This window comes from Acromyrmex echinatior, chromosome 1, assembly GCF_024713525.1.
Source record: "Acromyrmex echinatior isolate Ae372 chromosome 1, ASM2471352v2, whole genome shotgun sequence".
In the NCBI taxonomy this organism is placed as follows: Eukaryota; Metazoa; Arthropoda; class Insecta; order Hymenoptera; family Formicidae; genus Acromyrmex; species Acromyrmex echinatior.
The window spans coordinates 23,919,554-23,947,275 of record NC_141852.1 but is presented as its reverse complement, the minus strand read 5'-3'; the positions used below and the strand labels follow the sequence as shown (position 1 = coordinate 23,947,275).

The window sequence follows — 27,722 nt, the reverse complement described above, 5'->3', positions numbered from 1 at the left end:
TTTATTTTTGTAATACTTTTTGTTAAAATATTAATAAAAGCAATAAAATTATCTTTTTGAAAGCCCACAAAAAAATTTAAAGAGAAAGATTTAAAAATGCTCAAAGTATAAATTAAAAAATTTGACTTTCATTAAATTTATAATTTTTTTCAAAATTTAATAAAATATAAAGTCATGAAATACAATTTAATTAATCATTCACAATATTTTACGTAAAATTATAAAACGATAAGAGAATATATCGAATAAATACTGAATGCAGATTGTTCAGTTTTTACCGGATACAATTGCTGTCAAAGAGGCTTTAAATAAATATGATAATAAATAATTTTCTCAACAAAATATATAAATACTTCTAATTTGTTTACCGATAAAAATGGACAAATCTGTGTAGAGGCCCTCCTCCATCCTGCCAATTCCAATTTTCTCTTTTATTTGCATACCATAATGAGAAACTTTAATCTAAAATCAGAATAGTTTTGATTCAAATTTTGACAATAATAGCATGTATATCAAAATCGAAACATAGAATATGTTGAAAACATTTTAAAGACTATTTAAAATATTTTATGTCCGGATATGTGTGTATTAAGGCATTTTTTAAAATTAGACAAAAATTATACCGACTAGACCAAAAATTATTTCATTTAGTATATAAAAAACAGTATATAAAAAACTTCTATATTATTTATTACTTCTATACAATTTATTTTACAAATATAACAAAAATATTCGCATCAAAATATAAATACAAATATAATATATAATATATAAATACGTAATTATATATGTATACATATAATATAATACACGTAAATCTCATATAATTATATTATTATACATGTACAGTATATAATTATAATTATAATAAATAATATAATTAAAATAAAATATATAAGTATAAAATTGTCTTAAATTCTTAATACAAAATTATATGAAATATTTCATATTCGTACCTGTATTCCTACCTAACCGTATTTTTATTTCCGTATTTAATATATTTTTATTTATATTTTATAGTTTCAAATTATAATCGGAATTATAACCGAAATTTTGGTTTAAATCGCGACCGTTTAATAATTTTATTAAAAGTTTAATTATGCGGTAACTAGAATTTAATTCGAGACGATATCTTTCCGTCTCCGACACCCACCCATATGTACACCCACCCGTATTCAAGAAAACCTTGTAGGCTTACTTATATATATCACTTATACATACGATTAGTGTCACATACCTACTTTCAACCTTATATTATAGATTCTCTTTCGGCCAGATTAAACTCATCTTTTGCTACTTCTGGTCAATATGCCAGAAATCAACAATAAGAAGAATACTTCCTTTTATTGCCGACTAATCGCCGGCAATAAGCGTAAAATTTGATGCACGAAACACAAATGCGTCACGAAAAGGCCATCATATTAACAAAATTGATTTAAATATTAAAATGAATAATTGTAAAATAACAATAATTTCATAAATATGAACAAATTTTGCATTTATTCTTTACTCGTATTTATTAAAAATATATATCATATTATTAAATATTGTCTAGAAATCTACATTAAAAAAAAATCTTCACGTCAACAGCGTTCTGATTTAAAAAGATCGCAAATATTATGAAATTTAAATTAAATTTTTAAAAATAAATTTTATTAATTTTCATTATTTATTTTATTTTATTTTATTTTTTTATTTATTTTATAAACTTTATTTAAAAATAAATAATTGAATTGAACGATTAAATTGATTACTATCCGACAGAATCCAAAGCCCATATACGTATTTTCATCAATTTGAACGGTTCATTGCTGAATTTCATCTCAAAAATACGGAGATGAGAAATTCAGATAAATGAGATAAAATCCGAAAGAGATAATAAAAATATTTCTTTGTATTTTATAAATTATTAAAATAATTTTTTGTGTAATATATTGTTTTAAAATTAAATATCTATTTTAAAAGACGCAAACGAGACTAAAAATAATTACTAGATAAAATTCTTCTATTTCGTTACAAAGTATACATTGGATCTCACGTTATTTATTAACTAAAATTATAAAATTAGTTTAAACGAAGTTATCAGTCACTTTGTATGAATAAGTTAGGGCTAAAAAAAAGTTTAGGCTAAAGTCAGTGCATTAAAAATAAATAGTAATTAATAATCATAAAATATTTTCTTATAAAAAAAGCGAGATGAATACATTATGTGAATACTCTGCGCTAGATTAAAATATTATTTCAATAATAATACCTACGCAAATAAACTGTAAAGCAATTTTTTAAAAAGTATAGTAATATATGTATGTAATAAGTATATTGCTTTTTTGCACCAATTTGTATAAAATTTAATCCTAGATGAGAATAGAATAGATAGAAAAAATAATGAAACACTGTGACAAACATTTTTTTTATATTTTAATATTTGCATGTAATAATATTATTTCATTTTCTCTAAATATACTTTTCTATATATACTCTTTATTTTATTTTTTTTAATTTTGTATTTCATATATAAGAAAATACGAATATTTAATTCTGTCTATTAATCATAAAATAAACATATCATGTAAACTTAAGTAACTTTTTGAGTAAACTTAAATAACTGCAATAAATAAAAAAAAGTCAATATTAAAAATTTTTTAATTTTACTTGATCTTATTTTTTATTTTCAAATAATTATATATTTCTAAATAATAAATATAAAAATTCAATAAATTTTGTATCCGTTTCTATTGACCACATACAATATTATTAATTAATATAATAATTAATATTCTACTATATATGATATTTTCAATTTTTTGAAAAATTCTATCTTTGTGTACAATGTGTGCATACGAGTATACTTTGTATACACAATAAATCAAACTCATATGCACAATAAATTCAATAATAAGAGGCATCTGAGAAGACATCTAAGTTTATTCTAATCTGTTATAACTTATCTATTTTAAGGCAACAAATGCATGGAATACACTACACATACTTATACTTATTCATATATTGTTATTAAATTAATGCTTATATGCATCTAGATATATACAAGTATACTAATGAAATTACCACATTTGTTATCTTAATAAAAATGTTAATTTATTACTCACCGACTCGATGCGCAACAGTTACATCTGCAACATCGCTATGATGATTCTGCAACAAATAAATATAAAATTAAAAGAAGGCAAAAAAAAATTATTATTAACAAAAAATACTATATAAACACGTGCAGTTTTCTCAAAAATAATCATATAGTTTCGAAAATATAATTTTTATAAGCATCGAATTATTTATTCATTATTTAATTAGATATTTATGAAAATATTATAATTATATTGGCTGAAGAAGATCTTAACAAGAATAAATTAGTATAAAATTTTTAATTTTTAATTCTTCTTTTTTTTCTAATTATTATTTTTAAATCATTGTAAAATAAAATGATTTAGAAACAAGCAAAAAAATTTTATACAAGCAAAAAATAATATTTATCGCAAGATTGCTCTACTAGTGCCCGATATCTCTCTCAGACCTCTTCTCAGAATTAAATTGTCACATCACCCTCTCGCACACTCGCGAAAAACACTCGCGAATAATATACTATAATCGCACGAAGACTAATCATAATTAATTATAATTAAAATTCTGTCGAGTGGATTTTATAAAATATCCATTAGTCCTATAACTTCAATGGCACTCCCGAAGCAAACGCGCAAAACGACGAACCAGCTGCGGTTCGTTCACTTTCAATTAAATCGGCGACGAGGGTACGTTAGCTTCTTCATCGTTGGATTTTTACATGAAGCGAACGATTTTACTTAAGTATTTAAAAATTTACCTAGAAATATAAGGTATAGGCCATTTTAATCAATACATGCGAATATTTCAAAAAAGAAAATTTTTTTCAAAAAATATTCAGACAAAAGTTTTATGGTTAAGACAGGGGAAAAAAGACGGTGACCTTCACCTTGAGAAGAAGTCCTTAAGGTCATTAATTAAGATGATTAAAATGGCCTATCCTGTATAATTCGATCAAATAGATCCAAAAATTTTTAGATACTTTAGAAACACCGTTCTTTTCGTGTATATCCTCGGAATACTGCCTTCTCACCACGTCAAGATCATACCCGTGAGAGAGAAGATATCATCTAAAAATATAATATATAATTATCTATATTACTATGCAATTATCATTTAACTTTTAATTAATATTGAATATATGTCGATGCGTCACTATAGCGAAATAAATTCAGACCAGATAAAAAGGTTAAATTTCTTATTATAACAAATATATATATATATAAATTTCTTATTATCTGTAAGATATTAGAGTATCAATCAAATGAAACAGAGATTAATAATAAAGAGAAACATTTCTTTTATTACAGGCATTATTAGCATTGCCAACAAATAATTCTAAGGTTATACTTAATTTTTTATACGAACGCGTCAATCATCACGAAAAATACACAAAAATTAGAAATTAATTATTAATTATATCACAAAGCATATTAATTATGGAAGTATAAATCGCATAAATTATGATATTTGCATAAAGGTATTCTTATTGCTTTTTTCACTTATTAACTTTACTCAAATAATATTATTCAAATTATAATCGAGAGTTATACGAAATGGAAGAAAAATTTTATGTTAAATAAAAATAATTATCGTCTGTAATTATCGAAAAATAATTATAAATCTTGTTTTTTATCGCGTTTTAATTCTTTTAATTAAATGAACCGTACAAAACATATCTGTCCTGTAATGTCATGATTATCATTTCGATCCATTTATGAATAGTTAGTCGTGCGAGCTATTAATAGTATATTGTGAGCATTCATAAAATACGACATTTCGTATTATCCAGCACTTATCGCGATTGCGTTTAAAAAAGAAATTATTTAAAGACACCTGAAACGGCATTGTTACCTACCGGCACAAGCCTCGGTAAGCGAATGACTACATAGCGAACGCGCGTAAAAATGCGCCGCTGCCACGCCACGCCAAAACAAACATCAAGGTGGCATTAATCGTCTAATTATTAACGTATCAAATATTAACGTATATTACGAAATAAGTAAAATAATCTGTTTGTTATATTTTTTAAAAATATTAATTTTTTAAATATCTCTAAGAAATAGACACACGATTTTGGCTTTATTTCTTAGAGATTCGTTAAACATAATTTAACTATATCTTAGATATTTCAATTATGTTACAAGCGATTATTAGTTTGTAATAAATTTATATTATACGAAATCTGCGTAATATACATAATATTTTTAATCCACAGTATACACTTTAATTTTTGATACCTTATTACACATGGATCTTTCGTGTTCTGGATTAATTTTTATCACTTTTACAAGTATATAAAAATTATTAAATAATTTTTAATTTGACATTTTCAGAAAATATTTGTAAAGTTGTATATTTATAATAAATTCTTATATATAATACAATTGTTGTATATAATATTGTTGTATATAAATAAAAAAAAATGCGCACATGAATAACCCAAAGGTGTGTATTGAGGATTAATAAAAGATTAACGCATTGCGGTTTTTTGTTACTTTTGAATTAATTTTTGTTACTTTTGAATTAATTTTTTGTTACTTTTGAATTTAATTCTGCCATTCATGTCGTATTTCATATTCTTCATCCAAGAAAAGTAAATTTAAAATAAGTACTTATATTAAATTCAAATTCATAATGCAATGTGAGATTTGTTGAATTTTAAGCACCAAGTTAAAAAGATGATACCGATCGTAATAAAACACTTTGTAATTCCCATATTCTATATATCTATGATTCTGTGTCACGTATGTATTCTGTTTTAAATAAATAAATAACGTGAAATATTTACGTCATTGTTATTATGTCGATACGTTTAATCTAAAAAATTAATTACATATGCGGATTCCTGAATATTCATTATTTTTTGTGACAAATATTCAATTAATTTTTATCTTATTGAATAAAATTAATCGATATAATTTTTTTAGTATTTTATATCATTATAAAAATTATACATGAAAATTATATCAAAAAATAATATCAATTATATCAAAATGTAAAGAGTAAATAAAAATCATTGTTAAATTTGTTATCGTTACTTAAAAAATATAACATTACCATAACAGTTAAAAAGTAAAAAAGATAATATTGTTAGCAAAAAATTGTAATGACGTTACAAGCATTACTTCCCATCTCTGAATATCTATATTAATAGAAACTTCATTTATGCTATATTTTTTTACTTTCTCTTAATTAAATACAGCAAAAATATTAAATAATATATCATATGTGTATGCACTGTTCTCTTCTTTAAACTGCAAAAAATAACTTCTCTTTTGATGACGAGTTGAGGGATAAAGTAGAGATTTAGCCTGAAAAAAATCGCGACTACATTTTCTCGGATTATCATATCACGGCTCAGCTCGACGTTCACAATTTACGGCATTACACTACGACGTCTTTGCACCATGGATTTGAAAACGTGCGTTATCGCAGATCCTTTTAGGACTCACCAGGTCGCACAAGGTAAATCGCCGCGTGTACTGCGTTGCGAAAGAGTTGCGCCATAGGCAACGTAAGAGTATCGCAATATCAATATCTCGCAGTAATAATTTGATATACGAGTCTGGAGCTATACGGTTGCCATAATTCTGCCGACTTTGCTAACCGTTTTAGTTTTTCGTATTTGGAAGGCTTCCAGTAGCAAGGCATCCCGTGTTTCTCTGTGCGCATGGGAGCTAAAATATACTCGCCTCAAAATGTGCGGAAAACGTACAAACGGGCCGTACGTTACTTGCACGATCGAGTAAAGGCAGGCTCGTATCTCCACACAGGCACTGCATACTCGTACGTGTATTTGTCCACGTAGGTGCTTGTGTACCTGAACGGGTGCCAAAAATTTCCGATCCTACAAATCTGCTTCTCAGTCTAACTAAACAATTTTTTACCTCCGCGCGCCTCCTCTCTCCTCCAATCCTGTAAGTCGCGAACGATTCGAGTTTCAGATGCATTCGACAATTGTTCGCAATGTTTTACGCAGCAATTGTCAGATTCCTGTCGCTCTTCTTGTAGATTTCTTAGTCTTTCTCGAAGTATATTTACTTACTTTTAGGTTTCTTGACAAAATGTGATCGGTTGCCACGAAACTTCCGGTTTAGTGAGAAAGCGACACGTAAGATTTAGCATGTGTTCGGAGTAACTTGGACATTACGTTCGTTATTCCATTTCTGTGGCACGGAATCTATTTTTCACCGTATCTAAAGTTCCATCTACCATAAAAGAGGCTAATGATTAGATTCTTGTATTGTTCACGCAACACAATTCAATAACGATTTTAACCTGAAGATTTTATGCAGCATCGCTATTTTCCAAGATCATAATTTGGGCTCATTTGTTATGGATATAGATCATACGTTGTCTTGTACGCGTGTGCTTTTATCATTGTCTGATAACATCGTTGATTTTCTTCGCGTAGTTATTGCCAAGTTTCCTACGGTTTTCTCGTGTTTCGAGGCAGTTACCGGTAGCTCGCTTCCGCAACAGGCATGTCTGAGGTAATCGTCCCGCACGGCTCATTTTTCTCAGCTTGAAGCCATCGATCGTAGCAAGTCGCTCCGGTTGGCGATTGTGAATGGACGATGAGGAGAGGCACGACACATTTGAGTCGCGAGTATCATTAAAGATGGATCAAAAACAACGTCTAATGCGCTCCCGAGATACCAGTGGATCGATACGAAGTCATTATTGTGCGATATTACGCAAATGCTGTGAGATGAATGTTTTTATGCAATAATTGTAAAATACGTTATCACGTATATAATACGCAAGTTAATTCTATTTATCGTGCAGAATGTTAAAGTTAGTTTCAAGTATTTTACAAAAATATATAGGAAAGCAATGTCTTCCCATTGCAATTCTTATTTCCTTTTTCTTTTCTTCCTCAAATACGGAATAACAAATTTTGATCAACACTTTGGGTGCTTCCTATTTGATGACACAAGTCAACACAAGTGTCATTCTATCTTTGTCACTCTCTGAATGTCAAGAAGGATAGAACGACTCTTGTCGATTTGTGTCATCAAATGGAAAGCACTCTTTATTTCTTAACAAATAAGAAGTGTTTCTTAAAAGACTTTAAAAAAGGATGTACTTTTTAAACAATTCTATCACTTTTCAATTTTCAGAAGCTTCGCTTTGAATTTCTTCTATGATAACACAAATTCGTAATATATGTAATATTCAGCTGTAAGAGATTTAAATATTTTTCTTTTCTATAAAAATTAACAATCGTGATGGTATAAAGTACTTCTTATTGTTTATTAACAACTTATTTAAGTGTATTGAAATAATAAAATTTAATCAACAAATTTAATATCAAAAAATAATACTTTTACAAGATTTTTGCTTCTTAGCACTTAGCACCTAAATAATGATTTTTATGCAAAAAAGTGCAGATTTTTGTGTTATTTTCTTTTTATAACGGTAAATATTTGTTAAATCTATATATTGCATATGTTAAATATCACAGAAATATCGTATAATTAAAAATGTAAAAATAGCATCTAATTTCAGTTAAATTTAACATTATAAATGTGCCAATTAACATAAAATTTGTTTTTAAATTGTGTCAAAGTATTACGCTTCTTGTGTTAATTTTTTACATAATATTTGTGTAACTTTCTAATATATTCATCTTATGTTAAATTAACAAAAATTTTAATGGACCGTTTGAGACATGTGAAATGTGTTAAATTTATTATAATACAAACTTAATACTTTTTTTTACTGTGTACTTATTATAAATAGATAGAAAAAAAATGTTTTTAATCTATATTTCTGTCGTAAATACAAGATAGCTAAGAATAAATTTAAAATACACTGACGAATATATTTTCGCACTGTTTGTGAATTAGTAAAACGTACATGAGGAGTGAGGCTCATGTTTTCCTTATAGCTCATTGGTTACAAAGCTGATGAACATCGTCCGCCGCAGGCGCTGACTTCTTGAGTCACTTTGATTTAGACAATCTTGTTTCGTTGGCAAGTTCACTTGGAAATTTAAAATAGTGGGTATGAATAAGGGGGAGAGGGAGAGAGAGAGAGAGAGAGAGAGAGAGAGAGAGAGAGAGAGAGAGAGATGAGAAGAGAGAGAAGTTTCCGCTTGTCGGTGAAATCGGGCGGCAGCAAAAAAGAAAAGTTAAAGAGAGAAGCTACCGCAGTGAACACTTCTAGTTGCTGTCTGAAGTATGTACTTTCCAAGTACAACCCGCCTATTTCGAGCGCAAGGCATTCGTAATTTGTATCGTAAACTCAGCCAAGTAGTGTAAAATATTTATTTATCGAGGCATCGGTCGGAAAAACTCTTCATCAATACTGTTCTTAAAAAATTTGATTAACTTGCAGAAAATATTATGTAAAAGAAGATTGCATCGCAGAGGTTTAGCTACCGGTTTATATCTTATAAAGATATAGTAAAATATTTATAAAGATTACTCGGCTGTATAAAACTATGAATTAAACTTGTTAAACGTATACATATTTCAGATTAAAATGTCGCGAAGTGAAAACTTTAAAAATATTTTCTTTAAAATAATCTTAAACTTTCCGTGAACAAGAAATATAATGCCAACGCAATTTAAAAATCGGATTCTTCAAATTCATAATTAAAAAATAAAATGAGAAAATCCCTTCTCAAAATCATTGTTTCAGAAAAGAAAAATAAAAAGTGTAAAATTCTCAGAAGTGTAAAGTTCATTATATTCACGTTTTTCTCATTAGAGTATACATAGTTAACTATGTAAACTTAATTATAATATAATACATTAGTGAAAAAAATATAATTATAAAAATAAAAGTTTCTTGGAGTGTTCCGAGTACTTCTTAATTACCTACTTTCATTTCATAAAGCCATCTATCTCCTGAAAGCTTAAGAAGTATCCACGTTAGAGACATTTTTATGACATTCCTACACACTTCCGATTCTAAGGAGCAGCGTTCAACAACACGATACTTTTTCGACTTTTATATTTTAATTTGTCTTTTAACAAGCATCTTTTAAAAAGTTTTACAAATTAGTGGTATAAACAATATTAAAATTGCATAGTAATACAACTTGCATATTTTAAGTACTTCTATAGTTCTGTTGCTTAAAAAAAAAAATTTATTCTATAAAGTACATTTTACACACAGTCGTTTTAAATTAATAATTTAACTCCTAATGTGTCCTCATAAGTCCTGTTTTTTTCCTACTGATGATTGAAACAGATTTGCACTGCAACAAATACACACCAATCGATTATGTATACGTTATCAATTCTATATTTCAATTTGAATTAAAAATATAGACTTCTTTTATTGAAATAATTACTATGTTGTAATAATTATATAGATAAGAAGTTAAAAATACAAGCTTAAACTAACCTTTATAATTAAAAATAAACATCATCTTTTAGTTAGCTTGTCATGGTAGACAAAACATATATTTTAATCTAAATGTTTGATTACGAAAACGAAATAATTATACAACTTAACTGTCAGCAAGATTCAAACAATATACTAATATTTATATTTTAATACAGACACGTATTTCCTTCACATATTTTTTTTTTACCTTTTTCAAACAGTATCTTTGAATATTTTCCTCAGGATAGTCAAGTGTGTCACATTTAATAACACACGCTCCGTGATACTGTACGGATGTAATGGCAATGCATAAAAATAATCAATCTAGTTCGGTATGGATTCATTTTATCAATTTGGACAAGTTTCACGTAAGATGTACTATTTGTAAAGAAATTGTTCAATACAATCAAAATATAGAGTTTATGAAAGTACACTTGTTCTGTAATCATAGAAAATATGATACGAAAAATTTCTTAAAATGGCATAGCGATAAACACTTCTTGTGGAAATATTTTTCCAAATACATGTTATTTATTGCAAAATGCAAAATCTGTGACCAATTATTTTATAGTGTAAATAACAAGAGTTAGAAAAGCATTTAATAATACACCATCCAAAAATAGTATATAAGATAGAGAGAAAATGACACGTTCCTGGTTATCATTTTACATTTAACAACGAAAATAATGAAATGAAATGCAATCATTGCCATTTTTTTAATAAAATATTACGGGCTAGATTTTTTTTAAAGTCACTTGAATAAAATACATAACATAAATACAAATTCACAATCTTGAAGAACTGATGATATAGATGCAATAACACAACAATCTATATATAGCTGAAGAAAATGCGGCTACAAGTTCTTGCGTTAATGTACAAGTTACGGGAAAACAGAATCAATTGCAATAAGTACCTATAAGAGCTATGACCCACAAAGAAACTTAAGTAGTAAAACGTAAGCACTAAGCGAATTGTCCAATCATAACAGAAATTGTAAGGTCATAATTAAGCAAATCCAACATGTTAAGCGACGTCTAGAAAGAGATTTTAAGGCGTAAAACTTAAGCTTTACACCGTAAGAAATTGACCAATCATTGTCGATTGTTCTCATTCGACTCAATTTCTTACAATTCAAGGTTAAGCTTAAGTTTAAATTATGCTTTAAAGTCTCATTGTAGACGCCACTTTAATTTCCTTATTACTTACGTCTTATTTAAACTTTTTTGTATGCCATAGCGCTTGCGAATATTAATTATTAGTTTTATTTTTCCTGATTTATTCTATTATGTATAAAAGATACAATGTTGAATGCTTATAGATATATAATGTTTGTAAATATGTATAAATTTGTGTACTATTAATTTAATGTTTATTATATGTACTTTATAAAAATGGCAATTATTGAATAATTTCATTTAGTAAATTAAATGTTCCACTAATTTAAAATCTATTAATTTAATGCTTATTATATGTACTTTATAAAAATGGCAATTATTGAATAATTTCATTTAGTAAATTAAATGTTCCACTAATTTAAAATGTGTTGTTATCTATATGTTATCTGATATTCAGTAATAGATAAATTTTTTTACACAAGAAACTACAAGTATTATAAAACCTATAAATAATAATTGAGCTAGACACTTTTACAAGAAATATGAAAAATTTTCAGTTTTGGTTTTATATTAAAATAATATATTTATATAACTGCAGATCTTATAATTCTAATTACACCAATAAAAAATATTTATTATTTTTCCTTTTTGTAAAAAGATTAATTTGTACATACACAGGTCTAGTCAAAGAAATCAACAAGAATATATTATAATTCTATGATGATGTGGAAATTTGGAGACAATTTTTTTGTACATCAATAATAACGACAATTTTGTTTCGGATGCTTATATAAACTTGGTCTCTAATATATAAATAGGCACACTTGACGAGTAATTAATCACTTTGCATTGTTACTTAACAAAGCACTTTACTATTATGTGTAAAAAATAAATTGTCTTACGAATATATAACTTACTAATTATTTTATTAATTACTTACTAATCAATCCAATGTCGTAAAGTACTTTCTTACATCAATATGCCAATACATTTCTGTATTCTGTATGTGTAATCTATATAACGAACGTATAACATTCATAAACTACACATATATTATATTATAATTATACAATTTGTCCAAATAATATCTAGATAATATTGAAATTATTCCAAATAATTATTGTGAAATTGAGACATTCAAATTATTTAAATAATTCAATTATTATTATTCTAATGTTAAAATTTGGATTGCGTACGTATATTTATAATTTTCTCTTATTTGTATATGTAATATTCATTTTAAAATAAATCTTACAGAATTTTTAGAAATAATATTTAAATATGTTTAAATAAATCATAATGTATATATAATTATTAAAAAATTATAATTGCGTTCACATCACATTTTATAATGTATTTGTTTAAAAATTGGTATATGTAAATAGATTGACAACATAATTATTAACGTAAAATGGATAAATTATAGTAAAAAAAGACATTAAAAATAAATATGCTTTGTATTTATTTAGTCCATCAATAATTAATAAAAATATAAGGAAATTAAAATATTATCGTAGCTGATATCTCTGAAAGTACATATATGTACTAACTATTGAGAAAAACACTTCAGACAAAAATAAATGTATAGTCTGAAGCATTATTCAATGTATTGTTAAATTAAAAAACAGTTTTTCCCTTTCCCGAAAAACTTAATTTTTTATTTGTGTTATTTTTGCGTTAAGACGGGAACAATGTATTTTAATTAGTACACCTCTCTTTATATAAAATAATTTACAGAAATCTGTATTCATCAATCTATTTTATTCTTTGTAATAAATTGCTAATTTAAATTTATTTTCTAAGAATAAAATTTTTTCATATATCTTTCTTGTACACAAATATTTTTTGCACTCGATGTATATAAGTTATTTTTCCGAACGACATATCGGAAATCGTGGAAACAGCGCATTCGCCACTGTTGTTGCCCTTCAAAAAAATCTCGCAAAATGAAGTCGTCGAAACTCAAATGCTGGTCTGGAATTAGAATTTCATCGTGCCCGCAGTTATGCCACTCTTCGGGACAATGCAAGACCTTTCCCTGCGATGGCGCACTAGTTCCTCGAAATAGAAATTTCTCTCGAGTTGACTGGATGGCAGGCATTGGACTCAGGTGGATGCACGCTACATCGATTATCGAAGCAGTACACGTTACCTCTCACCACTACAGCAACTTAACGTTGCTTTCCTTCATCGGAGATAGAGAAAGGCTCAGAAGGGGAGGGAAATCACCCCTATCCTTAAACTCCTCAGAAATGATCTCCTGCATCTATATAGATGCATCCCTGCGCGTGGCACGTTTTCCCATAATCTTCACAGCTCCCCTCAACCTCACATCGGTATCGTATCGCAATCCCGTTTAGCCTCCGCCCCCGAGAACACCAATTGTCTATTGGAATTTGATAATAGTTCGTCGCCGCAATGTAAAATTCATGAGCGACCCTAAGATTGTAACAATCGAATATCACCGCGGGTTACGCGTGCAAAGTTAGGGATTGTATCGAATTCCAGAGCGGACACATGACATTCTCGTCTAGCCAGAGGCAGAGCGGATGTTTCCAGATGGGAAACCAGATCGAGCGATGTAATCGACATTAACCGAATTGTGTCTTCGACTTTTTTCCACCCGCAAGGAATACATGTTGCGTTACACGAGGCGTCGATGCGTGTACGATGTGAGCGCGTCGGATTTCGATATATTCCACTCGATCGCTATATGGAACGGTAAACTCCTACATATCTCCTAGAATTTCAATGCGCACGGAAACTCCTCAGGATTTCTTTTCTATTGAGACTGCCCATGAAGTCAATGAAAATTCATAAATATGTGATACTAATACAAATAAAGAATAAAATAAAAAACAAATGCAATTTTTTTGCATGTTATATCAATAAGATGAGTTTTAATAACTAAAAAAATAAGTTAAAAAAAGGAAAAAATTATTTTCCAGCTCGACAGAAAATTATCAACCAAACAAATATATCGAGAAATAAAATACATTCTTAATAAGAATGTCAAATGTCATTTTTGCCATTTTCATTTAATAACAGCCCTTAAAAGTTTCATCCTTTTGAATTAACGATTTCGATGATTTTTTTTATAAAGTTAAGTTTATTCACTTTTGATGATTAATATAGTAGTAATATTTACTTAATTTATTCAAAGTAATAATTCGAATGCTACGTTTTTTAAGTTGTGCAGTCACTTTTGAAATAACGAGGCAATATGCAAGCGTGTCAATTATTTAAGAATATTACACTACTAATTCTTCATGTTGTTTAAATTGAAATATGACATAACGTCAAAAAATAAATAAAAGATGTACAGATAAATTTTCTACGCTTATTACTAAAAATAGAAAAAAGTATAATTGTTGACAACGATTAAAAATTCTATTATATTAATTGAATACGGAAAAGCAACTGATTGATCATGCACCTATTAATTAACGTACCTAATATGATCGGGCTATTGAATATAATAAATCTTAATTGATATTGTTATGTATTTGCTATCTAACATCAGAATGCATTATCCATCACATTTCGTCGATAGAAGAGCATTTTGAATAAAATCACACAATCTCATTCCATACTATCACGTCAATACGAAACTGCGGATGGAACAGCTCGACGTCTTACATTAACTTTTGTTACAGAACTCCATTTCTATTTCCATTCCTTCTATTTCCATCAATTCTCTAAACTTCCTATCCTTCGTCAGTTAAATTGTCTTTACATACTAACTCTTGAAACATGTATAATTTCATCAAAACCAATAAGTTTAAAGTATATTACCTATTCTAAGCACAGAATCCAAAATCTGTTATTATAACTGTTATTACACTCTGTTATTAAATTGATGTAAATGTAAAGTTAATAATATATTCAATAAGCATTTTGATTATTATTGTACGTGACTATAATAATTATAAGAAATTAACAGAATAAATACCTTCCAAGAAAGAAACAAATCGATTACTCAATAAACGCTAAGTGTAAAATTATTGCCAGCGTACCAAGTAATAACTTCGCGCTTGCGAAGCCTCGTGCTACGGATAACTTTTTAATTCACGATGGCGGAAAGTATCCGCTCTGCTTTCGATCGGCCCTTTTTCGCCGGTATCCCGAAACGCGCGAAGAAAGAGCTTCTCGACTTCGCGGTTCCACTGGCGGAACTACTTCCCGGGAACCGTTCGTGCTATCGCAAAAGAAGAATCGACGATCGCGTGGCGAATACACCTTATATACAACAAAAAGTACTCGCTCAGAGGAGGGCCGAGGGGTGAAAGAAGGTAGCGGACAGGCAAGGGAAAAAGGCGATCGGAAAAATACGGTGAAATTGCGCTTCGGTAGACACACCAGCTCCCAGTAAGTTGGAAATAGCGAGAATACCAATGTGCAAAGCAGCTAAGGCCTGGGCTCATGGTCGTACCGCGTCTTCCGAGTTGCTGTCGGGGAGCCCGCGATAGAAGCATTCGGGACACGTAGAGTACCAGGCAATACTTTACCGTCAACGAAACGAGGAATTCGGCCAGTTTGCAAGACACCTCACGCCAATGCGGCTTCTCGTTCCATCTCGTATCTATCTTTCGAACGGTCACTTGTGGATCACTTGACGCCAAGAAATGCATGCAAGTCATTAAACTGATAGCACGAGTCACGCTTTATAATACTTTATATAGTCGTAATAAGTTCGCAATTAAATAATTCATCGCTAGCATAAGAAGATTAATAAATATTTCATATTGATATAACTATCAACTTGTATCTTATGATGCTTTAAGTTGCATGAAAATATCATCAATTATATGTAGCTTCTTTAAGAAAACTGTAAATATTTTTATTGATATTTGAATAATAATTTTCATTCTGCAAAACAAGTGATTTGATGCAAGCATCTGTAACCATTGCTAACAATTATATTTTTTCTATTTTTAGTAATAAGCATAGAAAATTTATCTGTACATCTTTTACATTACTTTAATTTAAATAATATGAAGATTTATACGTATATACTAGCGCGCAAAAATATTTGCCTTGTCCGAGTTTTGTATATATTTTCCTTAAATTTTCCGTTTTAGAGCTCTACTACAATATTCAACAAAAAATAAAGAACACTTTCAAAACGCTGAAAATTGTACAATTTTCATATCATCAAAATTAGGTAAACAATCAATGCAGAAGAAAAATAAAAAAAGCATTTTAAAACTTGAAACTAAAATTTTAACATGCTTTCGACGATTCAAAAAAAATTGTTGTTTTTACAGTTTTATATCTCACTAAAGAGATCATATTTTTATGTTCCTCCGTAATTTTGAAAAATATTTACAATGTAATCTTTATTAATATTACAAATTAATTATCAATATTACAAAGTCACAATAGTAAATTTTTATATAAATATACACAAAAAAAGTCACAATTTGAAAAGGGTGATTTTTTTAAAGGTTGTAAAACAAAATTGACAATAATGACAAAAATAACATGTTCGTGTCATTTTTGTCATTTTTCGAAAAGCATATTTTTTTACCAATATTATTGGATTATTTAGTCAATCATTTTCTATTAAGTCGAAAAATAAATTTTCAATAATGACAAAAATGACATGTTGGTGTCACTTTTCGAAAAGCATATTTTTGCCAATATTATTGAATTAGTCAATCATTTTCTATTAAGTCGAAAAATAAATTTTCCCCTTTTCGAAAACTTTAATTTTTTAAGCTATGTTACTTTTAAAGTAAAAAAACGATATGTAGAACGCAAAATTATAAATCATCAAAAATATTACTATTAAGTCTAACATTTAGAAGATTATAAAAAAATTGAAATTTTTTACCAATCTCTTAGTTAAAGGCGATAGAATGGACAAATACTTTTGAGTGATAATATAGTGTAATAAAGATTATCCCGCGTCTTTTCTACGGCAGTTACTTGAGATGAAGACGACATTCTACACCGGTGTACATCAAGTGTGCTAGCGGATTACGCGCTCCATCGAGTTTATCATACGAAAGCGTCAGCCAGTGCTGAATTTGGTTACACGACGTCAAGCTGATTAGCGCATAATGTAATCAACCCCCCTCAATGAAGCATCATAATTCCCGATATAGGAACAGCCGAAATCAAGCCAGTATTGCCCATGAGCTAGCTGATAACGCTTCATAATACCAGTAATTATCGGCAAGCTAGGCGCCATCGATCATATACGATCTGCCTTACAACGATGAAAGCCGAACGTACCATCTGTAAATTGTCTCATATGAAAATCATAGCAATACAAGACGAATCAGCTTCGCTATGAACACACGCGCATCAATCATAACTCATGCAAGTAGTAAAAATCTAGTCAATTAGTCAAACTGGCTGACATATTAACTATATTTAAACCTATTAATTTCATCCAATCATGTCTCTTCCTCGGAACTTCAGTTTCCTCGGAGTAAATAATTTTATTAAAAAAGAATGAGATTTGAATATCTATCTCTCTACAAAATAAAAATAATAATCGAGATTATTAGATATAAAAAAAAGTCTGATAATAGCTATTAAATATTGAGCAAAATAATTTCAATTAAATGATTGGTTGTTAATAAAATCAAAAATAATTTTACTCTTTTAGTAATTATTATCAAACGATTAATTATATTATTATGTTTTATTAAATTGTATTATATGTTATTAGATATATTTATCGATCAATGAATTAATGTCTTTGTAAACGCAGTTTTTATTAGTAATATATTGTGATACTTTTTTATTATCGTATAATATATCAGAGGAAACACAATGATTTCGCGAATGCAACTCTGACATTGAAAAGGATCCGAACTAGGATCGAAACGTTTGGAGTTTATATGAGAGATTAAATAAAGAAAATACTTCACGTCGAGATTCAGTGCATAGTATTAATTCATTGATCGATTCATTTCAAAGAAGCCTTAAATCAAAGTAATTCTACTTATATAAGTATATTTATGTATAGAAAAGTAAAATTATTTTTAATTATATTAACTAAATATTTAATTGAAATGATTTCACTTAATTTGGTAGTAAAATTACCGAACTCTTTTTTTCAATGTATACATCACAAGATATAAAAAATATTTTTAGAGAGAGTTAAATTCTCTAACAAAATCATATAAAAATTTTTAATGCCGGATAAATGTATAATTTACGTTAAATCTATTTAGCTGAAGAAAGTTTAATCTCTACGGCGTGTGGCCTTTTAAATTAATCACGTTATTTTTTCATTTGTAAACTCGTAATCTGTGCCGCGCGCGCGGTACTAAAATATGTAGAATATTACAGTCAGGCCATATATTTCCACAATGTGTTCCGTGCACGGAAAGGTCCGAAAATCACCCTCGTACACAGACATAAATCGTCAAAATGTTCGCGCACTTATCTCCGTATCCTCCTTCGTGTATATAAGTCAAAAATCGTCGGTTACAGCCGACGCGCATTGTCGTCAATCGCAGGAAACAAATATTTTTCCACTGGCTCCGAGAGGAGGGAATTTCTTCTCGAAAACACGCGCGGCGTTTGACATTACGCTCGAGTGTGGGCACAATCCCTTTTTGCCGAACGATTGCAAATATCGACGGATTTGCGGAATCGTCGGTCAAATTGAATTGCAAAGAACCTGTCGTTCGTGGCAGCTTTTCTGCCGAAAGCGTGACGATAGCACGCGTGTTTACGCATACGCACGCACCGCGATCGCGTTCGACGAGTTTACTTGTCGTCGATCTCCGTCTACGACAACAGAAATCGGTCTTCAAAGAGCCTCCGCTTTCTTACCTGTATACCTTTCTCCACCCTCTCGCCGTTCTCCATTACCGAACCGACGCCATTTAAAATTCAATCAGTCTGTATGTCTTTCCTATGAATAATATTGGCAGTGTATCAAAGTCGTGCTGATGGTACGCTCGCGATTCGAATAATCGGACGAGAACGTTGTGGTATCGAAAACTGTTAATATTACTGCTAGACCGCCGATATGAAATTGATTTATAAAGGCAGTCGTATTCAACATGATATCGATTTAATCCTTTAACAACACGATATTTTTATAATATACATGCGTACAACGATAATAAGAATTAAATTGCGAATTTATATTCTTGTTTGCCCTGTTGCAATTAACTATCTGTATTAAAAATATGAATCACAAAAATGTAAAATTTTTCCACGCGTACATCGGAGATGAATGAAAAATATATCTATAATTGAAAACGATGGAATCTGAATTTTTTCAATAACTTTTTATGTGATGATTAAATCATTAGAAAATAGCAAAATTAATCTAAAATTAAATGAAAATCTATGTATCTATATATAATAAAGCAAAACGCAATTAGTGGGATTGACTCAATTCTTATTTAAAAATACATAACATAATTTCAGGTGTTTCTTCAAGCCATCTTTAGTAAAAATGCAATGCCATATCTTATGTAATTCTAGTTATTTATTGTCCGAGTGAAAATAAGAATGGATCTTAAATAAATGAGTACATTATTGTACACAATAGTTGTAAAGTAGATATAAAATTAGGATAATAAAAATAGAAACTCTGCAATAAGACGACACAGTTTAAAGCAATTAATCTATATAGAAAGAATGGTTTTTGCTAAAGTATTTAAAATTTGACTAAATATATGAATATATTTGAAAATAATTTTGCTTGGATTTTCAAAATATGTAATTATATAGAATTTAAATTGGTTATTAGCATATTAAAACTTTTTGCAGCAATGTCATCGACGTTTAAATAATCTAAAATTAGAAGCACAAAAGCGTAGTCAGATTTTTGAAAAAAAAAAAAACAAATATATTAAAAATTAAAGTAATATTTTAAAAGCACATTACATTCACTAAAATGCATTTACTTAGTTACCAGTGGTATCCAGCCACCATTATCATTAATTATAATTTTTTGGGACATGGTTCCTATAAAATTTTTGGCTAAAATTTTAGGTAAAAAAAAAATCTTCACATTTTCGAATATATCAAAGATAACTACTTCAAAATAAATATTCATATTTCTTAAAGCTTAATCTTTGAGGTTAATCAGATAGGCTAATCCACCGATTGATGTCATTTTTACATTTGTAAAAGTTTCGTAAAAAGCGCATGCAAAGCATAATGACAGCTACAATTAACGATAATGATGATCAAATGCCATAACTAAGTAAATACATTTTAATGAATAAAATGTACCTTTAAAATATAATTTTAATTTTTAATGTACTCAGTTGCTTTTAGAGAACTACTAACTACATTGAGAAAAAAAATATTTAAAAATTTATTTGTCAGAAATACATTTATTTCGCTGAAATAAATTTTCTTTTAAATAATGGCAAAATGAAATTTTATATGTAAATAAGCCATCTATTTTATTTTTACAATTAATGAAATTTATTTCACAGAAATGTATATTTTGTCATAAAATTTTTTCATAACTATAGGAGATATAAAAAAAACGAAAGTAACATTTGCTTTGTAATACTTTGACGTGTTGTGGACGTTCTTGTGCCACTGATTGTACCTAATTATCTTGTTGATGGTGTTCAACAAAATTATTTTTAAATCTGCAATCTAGTTAAATTTTTAGCTATTTTATAGCATATAAAATTCTTTCCATGTACTAACATTTGTTGTATTGTCAGCGAATAAACATACACGCGCGAAATACTCCTCTCTCTCTCTCTCTCTCTCTCTCTCTCTCTCTCTCTCTCTCTCTCTCTCTCTATTAATTATTATATTCTACTCTTAATCCTCATCTGTGCATAATATTAATTAATAAGGGCCGATAAACAAGAGGATGAATCAATGCATTAATTACATGTGTAAATGAAATTTCAAACGCGTTACCTCTTTAGAAACGTTACGACAGTAATAGCAAGGTAACATAATAGCGAAACCATCAAAATTTACGGGAATTTAACATCGTGAATTTGAATTCATTTATTTCTGGAATACGGGCGGCATCGCAATGACAGCTATTAATCAGCACTGGCGGAAGGTCAATTATCCAAATGTCAATAATTATTAAAAATTTCAAATCAATAGGATCGTCCCGCGGCTAACGTTGCATATAATTGCTTTATGCACTCGGTAATTAATACGCGCGACGATACAACCAGAACGTTAAAGAGAAATCCGCATATAATTACATAGTGCACTACAATACATACATTATACGTTACAATGTTACAATATTACATTTAGAAACAAATCACATGCATTATAGTACACAAAGACAAGTGTGAAATTATCATCTAGATTACATTGATATTCATTATTGATTTCATTAGAAAATAAGAAAATAATTGTCTTAATATTTTATACCAAGAATGTGCATAGCAAAAACAATTAATTTACGTAAAAATAAATAATATATATATGTATTGTATTTTATTCCAAATAAATAAAGATTTGACTTATGAATCGATAAACGCTTTTACCTAGAAATGTTTCGTATTTGTTTGACCTACACATTTTTCTCAAAATATAATACAATAAAATCGATTAAAAACCAAAGTAACGTCCGCGGCACATAATATCTAATATATATGTGCCAACAAAAGATCGTCGAGATTCTTCGCGGTAGAATAGATTACGTGTTACACAGTCATTGAACGTTCTTATACATTCCGTTACACCCTGTAAAGGTCTAAGCTTATATTCCCGCCACGTTCTCAATGGATCGTCAATCTTCTTCGAACAGACGATAACTACCACGTCTAATATCCCATCGTTCACGAACGAAGATCCGCTCTTATCCATTGAAACAGTGACCGCCGTTAAACGACGCTCTCGTAACTGGCCGATTGAGTGCAAAAGGGCGTTGGTTCACGAAATCCGACCGGGACATCATGTGCGGGAACGCATAACAATTATGTGAGATTAATGGTATGTGTAGTGTTCCCTTCTCTAACCCCAATCTCTCTGTCCCGTTAGGCATCTGCCGAGCACAGTTAAATCCCGACTACCTTTGTCTCTTATACCGCACGCGATCGGTTTTGCGAAACCGTGGATACGATGAGAGGGCACGGCGGTTTCTGATTTTCGATCGATTGCACCGCAAATTGTTACCGCAAGCAATACCCCGCGCGAATGGAGTGAAGAAGATTGATGTTCAATACCGTCGAAAAAAAGGCTTGTACATCTAGCTATTGATGTAACTCCTGTATATGAACTCCTCGTTTTACGACGATCACTTTGCTTTACGTTCTACATGAATTTGATGCGGACGCATCTGTCTCGTTCAATATCTACGATAATTTCCGCATTTAAAAATTTCGCCAACTATTTTCAAGCGCGTTCAGTTTCAGCTCAATTAAGTCTTAAACTACAATTATGTGTTATTTGCTTACGTAAATTATATTTTAATTTTTGAGTAGACAATTTTTGTGTTCAATTCTCTCTCTCTCTCTCTCTCTCTCTCTCTCTCTCTCTCTCTCTCTCTCTCTCTCTCTCTCTCTCTCTTTCTCTCTCTCTCTCTCCAAAAACTGCACATAGCTGATGTAAAAAATTTTAAACCCCGGGACGAAAAGTGAAGATAAAGTCATGCCTGCGAAATGGCGCTTCTCAACGCGAGATTATTTTTCCCCTGGCGCGATACATCGCGGGCTTTCACCCCGAATTTAGATCCTCGCTATAATTAGTCGGTGCTGCGAAGCTCCCGCTGCGAAAATCTAATGCCGAGCGTCGGTTGTGTCGAAACAAAAACCACCAATTTGGATGAAACCCACTCTGGAAAAGGGGGGGGGGCCAGTTGACGTTCCTGTTAAAGCGGATGTATCCTCACGACCTCGAAACGAGTTCTTCCTTTTCGTTCTGTCGCGATTCGAATAGCAAAGAGGATGCAAGAGGGATGTTTTTTTCCCATCTCTCCTCCTGCTCCTCCCCCCTCCCCTTCCTCCCCTGCCGCATAAAGAAGAAAAACCCGACGTGTGGAAATAATGAAGCGAACGACAACGAGGAGGCGGAAGAGCGCACTGGGTCGGGGGTTCCGGCTATTCACTACTTTCCGCATTCACATTTATTACAGACATTTCTCTGCCCCTTCCCCCCACCACGTCACGCCACGCCATCAACCTTTTTTTTTCGCATCATACGATACGATACCTACAGCGAGTATAAACGTGTACTTTACGTGTTCATGCATACGTTTATGCTTCAGCTTACGAGCGTGTCTCCAAGTTGCAGTACTAGCAATTGTACGAGTAAGCAATGTCGTCACTTTATGAAATGAGAATTCCATCTTGTAAGTGCTTCAAATCCATGTAGAGCAACAGATTAGGATATAAACGTTTTATCTTTCTATTCTGAAGAGCTCCGCGAGCGAGGAGAAATTTATTTATATACGAGATATTTTCTTTTTAAAACTTAACTTCGTAAAAACCTCGAAAAAAGAGAAAGATAATTTCAGATACTGTGAAAGAAATACGGATGTTCTAAATAGAATGGTATAAAATAAAAAATAAAGTTTTATTGAATGTTACAAAACCGGAAGATAATCATTAAAATATAAAAAAAATTTAATTTAGGATTGACGAAATTTTTACAAAAACAGAAATATTCTCTTATATCACAGATAATGTATAAATCATAGTGTAAAAATTTCAGGTGTGCTATTATACATGTACTTTTCTAATCTCTCTCATCTCTTAGACAATGAGAAATTTATATAGATACGAGATTCAAGAATAAATATACATTATATATATATATCTATAGATATGTGCATATACAGATAACGTATATATATATATTAGGTGTTGGAATTAATTCGTAGCGTTTTTTAATGAAAGAATGTTATTTATTTCACATGAGCATTAAAAAATACATTAATGAAAGTACTTCCCATCACTTGTAAAACGCTACGAATTAATTCCAACACCTAATATATATATATATATATACATATATATATATATACATATATATCATTTATATATCATTTTTACATCTTATAATTGTAAGAAATGTGCATGTCAATTTGTTTTCTCCACGAATAAATATGATAATGAATCTATGAAATATATTACGTGCATCTATAATATTCACAGATTCATTACTTCGAATTAAATGAAAGATTTATATTTGTGACTCATTGATACTCCGCAACAGCGAAGTTATAACTACAGATCTGTGCAGATATAAAATTTAAATTACATTTGCTTTCAAAATAATTAATATTTCAAAAGTTTCTTTATAAAATAATTAAAATTTAAAAAAGTTTATTTGTTTTTCAAGTAATCATTTTATGAAATAATTATGAAATTTTCTCAAAAGAATTCAAGTTCAATTTCTTAAATTTGAATTAAAAAATTTTCAAAGTAAAACTTTTTTATTTTTAACGTAAATTATTTCAATAGGTGATTAAAAATTACACAAGATTAAGGATTTTTTCTCTACAAGTAATACACACGAATAATGTATAAGCGAAATTACTCACATCATGGTTGCTCCGTCGTCGCTCTGTCGATGCTTCCTAGGACTCTTTCTCTTCTCAAATTTCTTCAAATTCACTCACGGAAACTCGGTAATTAATCCTCACGCTAATTAATGCTCCCGATATTAATGATATACGATGTACTTAACATACTGCGATAGATCGCGACGGAAGCGAACAATAAAAAAAGAAGCAGACAAAAAACGATAGAACGATACGCTGTGATTTACTTGTTTATTATCGAGTAACACGACACACCGACACGTCGCAACATTTTGAGAACTGACGGTGGCAAGCTATTTTAACGAATCACTGATGTAGGTTTGAAATTTACGTTGCATAGTCGACAAAGCGAGATACGACTGTAATTATTGATCACATGTAGTCACGATTCTATTCATGATGCTATTTGATTCAAATATGACTCTTTTTGCACCACGTAATGGCTGACGAATAATGAATGCAGTGTCGCACGGCAACTTCATTCCTAACAGTCAGAACGTGTGACGCAACACCGCCTCAGTTAAAGTTCATTCGAGAGTATCAAAATTCAGCATCGCACGTACTTAGAACACACAAATTTCAGAATCGTAAACTACTCGTATCATTAATTAATTGCCATTATCGTACTTTCTTGTTATTTTCAAATCACTCCACGCAACGGTTCGCATATTATTCAAATTCGGTAATAATTTGTATGATCGAGCAAAATAATTTATCGAAATCGACACAAAGATTTTAAATGCGATACGAGAATTGTCATTAACTGCCATCTTCTACCGATCTCAAGCAAGTAATATCGCGCGAATACCTTCTTTGGTAAGAATTAATAGTCTCGGTACCTCGAATGATCTCAACGAGCTTGCGATTCGTCAATCCTCGGCAGTGAGCACGGAACTTACTGAACATAGCAACGCACTACGCGCAGTAATTAGGCTACGTTCAGAGATTTCACCCAATTGCTCGAGTCTGTTATTTTATCCTTAGGTTTGTTCGTGTCGCATGCTTTAACATACTCTGAAATACTTCTACCGTAGCATTTATTCATTCTAATGCGCTCATTGAAGTGGGTAGGAGCTATAATAGAAGCACATTGGAGCATGCTGGAGCATAAAACGCGAACGAACCTCTAATTTTATGTAGAATCACAGAATGACACACTAGAGTACTCAAGCGAAGTTTCCGAACACTCTAAGAGACGACATAATATAATCAACTTATCATTTTATTGTAAGGCAGAGCAAATAATTAATTAATAATTGGCCACTGTAATTAAATGATTAATAATTGGTCACTGTATCGCTTTTTATCGTGTAATATTATTTATACATGAATAGAAATCATTAAATAATTATGTGATTCGGCTAGTATTAATCACTTAGAATAATTGCGTTTTCCCTTGATATTTTTCTCGATCGCGTTTCGTAGAAAAATGCTAAACACACAGAGCGCGCCGCGACACACCTTTCGACTCGAATGTCGTCACACGAATGATACAAGACAAGTGCGAGTGCACAATAAAATCTTAACAACGCTCGAAGGCCAAGGCCACGCCAATGTAAATAATGAACGCCGAGTGGCGAGCATCGCTATATATACGTTATCATCCCAAATTCAAACACATATACGAACTATTCTGTTTTTTACTTTTTATATTGAATAAACGATCTCTCACATAATACGTATTTCGCTTCAAAATTATAAATAGAATTCCATCTTACTAATTCCATCTTTTAATTCTAATTAAATTATAAATCCTTTGAAATGTGCTTAATAATAGAAAAAATATTTGTAGATTCAAACACATGCACGTAATATGTAAAAATATATTAAAGTGTACACATATATACACAGCATATAAAATTAAAAATCTCATTTTAATAATTACAATTCTATTTTATGTAATTCTATATGATATAAATATTATAAATGTTATAAATCGTCTGAGTTTCATCATTTTCCTCCTTTAATTTCTTGTATAGATATAGAAATATATTAGTGTAGGTACTATCTATGCCGTGGCAATTAATTAACAAGCCATTACCGATAAATTTGAACTTTACTTATAACTTATTTAATCATTTTTTTATTAAAAACGTTGTTTTAAATGAGAAGCAATCATTTCATTATATATATTTAACTATATATTAAAGCAAAATCCGTATTATGCGAGAGATCATTTATTCAATATAAAAAGCTAAAAAAGGAATAATTCGTTCGTTTACGCGTTGAATTTTCGATGGTAATCATGAGCATATCCGAAGGAAGGGGGGGAATTGAAAGTTCAATCCCGCCTTGAAATTTTTTATTAATTATTTCATTCTAAGAGGATTCCGTTAGCACAAATCCCGATAGCACACATTCACTCGCATTAATCGATGCCTAATAATTTTTCACCACTTTACCAATGTTTTATTTGGCAATATTTTATTTGATATTAACGATGTACTCTATCGAATTCCTCTTTTTCATTTTTAATTGATTTTTAAAAAACATACAACTTTGCTTTTGACTTTATAAATTTTTTGCCGTTACATAAAATATTTTTTCTTCTCGTTATAGACTACATATATGTACATACATTTGTAATACTTTTGTTAGTTCGACAATAATAATATTAAAGAATTAAACATTTTGCTTGTACTAGCTGTATTATTTTTTTTAAATGTTTTCATCTTTAAAAAGATAAGTAAAAGTTACACGAAACGTAACATTTTTCCTCTTCA

The 27,722-nt window shown here is 29.8% G+C and overlaps 1 long non-coding RNA gene across 1 annotated transcript; it reads right to left on the bottom strand.

Annotated features, from left to right (window-relative positions):
- LOC147911086 (uncharacterized) lies at positions 1-26,573 on the bottom strand. Its single transcript, XR_015545032.1, has 2 exons — positions 25,000-26,573; positions 1-3,153 (listed from the first exon to the last, which is right to left on the bottom strand). It is a non-coding gene; the product is annotated as an uncharacterized LOC147911086 (long non-coding RNA).
- Positions 26,574-27,722: the final 1,149 nt, after the last annotated feature.